Genomic DNA, 4,370 nt, shown 5'->3' with positions numbered 1-4,370 from the left:
AGAAAGGTGATATCCCCAAAATCTCTGGTCGCCGTTAGGAGCGATCTGGGTGAAATGTCTAAACTCGCCCCTTGTAACAAAGGTTAAAAATATCTTTTAATAGTCATGGATCAGTTTTTGAGGTATTTACAGGTTATTCCACTAAAGAAAAAGAATGGGGATACTATGCAATGGATGTTAAAGAAGGTTCCCGAATCAGAAGCTTTTTTTCGGGGGTATAGTATATCACGTTTGAATACGGATGGAGGTAGGGAGGCGTTTGTCAACGGAATAAGTAAAATTTTTCAAATCCGTATCCATATTTTTGAATGAGATGTTGGGGGAATCTTGTCTGATATTTCACTATCAGTCGTATATTAAACTTAAAAAATATAAAACCCATTGCGATGACTATGTTAGGACGGAGTGGATTGTTTAATGACGATGATAATGGGACGTTTGGTAAATTAGAGCATTCACGGCTAATACCTTCCAGGACTGCTGCCAGGTGGGAAATGAGTGTCATGGGGACTCCTGAATCGCTTGGTATACATACCTACTCCTCCTTGCTCTTTGATCTAGCGAGTATTGACATGTATTTACTAGAATAGGGGGATTTGAGAATTAGGTTAGAAATGGCTAATAACAGCTAGATTTTGGGTATAGATGTAAATGGAACGTTGAACCAGTTGAACGTGGAGAAGGCAAAATTATGGATTAACAGGGTTACCCCGCACCATAACGCCATGTCCGCTTTGAATGAGGTTTTATCAGTATAAAACGTATATCATCGGAACGCATGAATCCTCTATATTAATCAATCAGGCATTTGGAGCACGTATTCCCAAGAAGTTAACAATCTCCTTGGTTGATATGAAGAATTTTTCGGGAAAATGCCAGGAACGGGTTATATTTCGAACACTGCGGGTTAAGTAAATATACGTATCACTATTAACGGGGACACTATATATAATATTCAAGAGTACATTCCCCAGGAGAATAACGTAATTATCTTATGAAACACAGAAAGCAATAGGGGCCGAGCATTAAAACATGATCACTTACAATGCTTTTAAAGGGGGAGATATATTTTCTGTTTTAGTTTCACGACCGAGGATGTGAAGGATTTGCTACCGGTTGAAATTTCCAAGGATAACAATTAGATTGGCAGGGACAGTAGCAAAGTCTCACATAGTAAGCTTTTTAGGGATACGGAAGATATTCTATCAATTGATTCAGATAGGGTAATTCAGTGCGACGTTAGAGGGTGAAATGGAATTAGAAATATCTTTTAAAGACACGTTAGGGCCATTAATTAGATATTTAGGAATATTTGCCTCAAATGATGTAGGAGAGTTTATATTACCGTTAAGTGGAAATGAACCTTTAGTCTTTACATCTAACACTCTGGAGTCATCGTCGGGTATCAATAATATAGATCACTGGGTAGAGAATTAGAAATATCTTCAAATGACACGTTAGGGCCTTTAATTAGATATTTAGGAATATTCGCCTTAGATGATGTAGGTGGGTTTATATAAGTAGAAATAAACCTTTATTCTTTATATCTAACACTTTAGAGTCATCTTCGGGTATTAATGATATAGGTCTCTGGGTATATTTCTACGTGGAAAGGTAACCGAGAAATTTTATTATCTTCTTTGACGGTTACGCTATCGAGCCTGACCTTTAATCACAAGGATTTTTCAGATATTTGCGTAATCATTCTGAATATACCGTTTACGAAGTTAAAAGACAGATACAACCAGATATTTCGTATAAGTGCGGACTTTGCATTCCGTTTTTTCGCACACTGCACCAGTCAAAGTGGAATTATAAGGAATATACTATCGGGAATGAAAGAGGTTTTATCAGTACACCATTTGCACAGGAGTGATCGGTGGGTAACGAGATATTATTTATAATATTTCAAAAGACGAAATATTCAGATTGCAAGTCACGTAGTAAGAAGAGTCATAACTTATAACGAATGTTTAAAGTGGAGGGGATCGCGAGTATTCTTCTAATGCAATAAGTTCGGAAGCGACTTTCGGGAACAAAGGAGAGAAATATAATACTGATGACGGGTAGTATCCTACTCGAAATCGAAAATAAATCTTCTCAAAGGCATGGGTATGTAACTACAAACCGCCTGACTGTGAGTCACTATACTGAGTAAAAAGCAAATAATAAACTTCATCAAAGTCAGGGATGACGTACGCACTGCAAGCCGGGGAAACAGAGGAAAAGAAGGAAATTTGAGATGCTGAATGTCACGAAGCATAGTTGGAGAGAGAGAGAGAGAGAGAGAGAGAGAGAGAGAGAGAGAGAGAGAGAGAGAGAGAGAGAGAGCAGTTCGAAAGTGCGTTGGGCTTTAGCGTGATTCATATCTTCAGGTGGGAGTCTTGGAGGGTAGCATGATACAACTTGTTTAATCAGTGGTTGTGATAAAAGGGAGCATCTTTAATGACTCATAGTGTCAGGGGTGGGGGGACGGGGAAGCTCAACTGTGGGATTCGGTGGCTCTTTAACTCTTAAACTATTGGATTATTGAGATGCACACTCTCGCCATGGCTTCGAAAGTGGTTACTGAATAGAAAGGAGTTTTGTGATAATATTGATAATAATTATACTAACCTTAAGGGTAATGGTAAGTTGGATACAACTGTTAGTGACATGCACATACGTATGTATTAGATGAAATGTCTTTCACACACGATCGGGCAACTGGGGAGGATGTGTGTCGTATATACTAGCAATGTGTCTCGATGATGTGCTATTTTCGAAAACGTACGTATATCATGTCTGTGTATTCTTTTGTACACCTTTTCCAGTGTATTCTTGTATGACTTTGTATGGAATATTAATTCATGTATACCATCCCCCATATATTTCTGTATGACTTTTTTACAAAAATAATAACAATTCCATATGAAATCTGATTTACCATTTAACCCCTTTATGCATGGAATATTATGCATCTATACACATATTATAAAGGACTTGAGTAATTTCCCGAAAACTCACGAATTGTATGATGAGTCACGTAAGGGGGAACTCAGATTAGTCAAGGTTGTAACGGGGCAAGGTTTTTTTTTACCTCTGTAGATTATGAGGAGCTTTGGGGTTAGGGTTGAAATCAGGGTTTTTACCTTCCGTAGAGTATGAGGTACTTTGGGATTAGGGTTGAAGTGAGGGTTTTTACCTCCTGTAGAGAATGGGGTGCTTTGGGATTAGGGTTGAAATCAGCGTTTTTACCTCCCATAGAGTATGAGGTGTTTTTGGGGTAAGGGTTGAAATCAGTGGTTTCATCCCAGTAGAGTTTTGCATGGCGCCGCTATGACTGTGGTAATCTGTGAAATGTCACACCTATTTGTTATATTCACACCTTTATGGTAAATTTTCACACCTAAAGATGTGAAAAGTAATTTACACCTCATTAAAAGGTATGAGAAGTAATTAACACTTCATTAAAAGGTGTGAAATTTAATGCCTAGGTGCTTATCTCCAGGTAGAAAAATCTTGATGATAAGGTAATAAGCAATAGGCTCTTTGCTTGAATGGTTTTCCATCTTAAATCTTGCTTGGTCAGATCAGTACGCTTAGGTACATCTGCAAAAATTTCTGGAAAACTTCTAATTACTTCACTTGAGTCTTCACCTTGTTCAGCACTCAGAAGTTTCAGTTTATTCTGCAAATTTTCCAAAATTGAAGAATTATTCATCTTGCTTTCAGCTCTCAATTCGTAGCCATCTTCGTCTTCTGTAGATGAAGCTGTTTGTATTATTAGCACAGTTTTAGTTTTAGTTTCTGAGAAATAAGGTTTCAAGAAGTTCACATATATCTTCCTTTGTCGTTGTCTTCTTTCTGGTGTTTCATTCACATAAGTTCTGAATTATCTTGTAAGGACCATGATATTTATTAGTGAGGGGAAATTTCTTGACAGGTAAGAACACTTAACACTTGTTGACCCACACTAAAACTTCTTAGCTTAGTCTTAGAAATCATATCTCCTTTTCATTTTCTCTTAACTCACTTTCAGATTTTCTAAAGAGAATTTCTAATCTCGTTCAACCTTTTCCTTAAGTTCTTCACATACTCTCCTTGGCTTTTCTCTTGATTTTCTTCCCAATTTTCTGCAAGAACCTTCAACGGTCCTCTCACTTCTCTTCCAAAAATCATTTCATTGGGTGAACATCCCCTACTTTCTTGATAAGCACTCTTAACTTCAAACAACATTAATGGTAAACCAACATCCCATTCTCTTCCTGACTCAGAACAATACTTTGTCAGCATACTTTTCAATGTTTGGTGGAACCTTTCCATGGCACCTTGAGTCTCTGGATGATAGGCAGTGGATAATTGTTGTTTCACTCCTAACAAATTCATCA

Source organism: Macrobrachium nipponense, chromosome 3, assembly GCF_015104395.2.
Source record: "Macrobrachium nipponense isolate FS-2020 chromosome 3, ASM1510439v2, whole genome shotgun sequence".
Classification (NCBI taxonomy): domain Eukaryota; kingdom Metazoa; phylum Arthropoda; class Malacostraca; order Decapoda; family Palaemonidae; genus Macrobrachium; species Macrobrachium nipponense.
Note: the sequence above shows the minus strand (reverse complement) of the source record.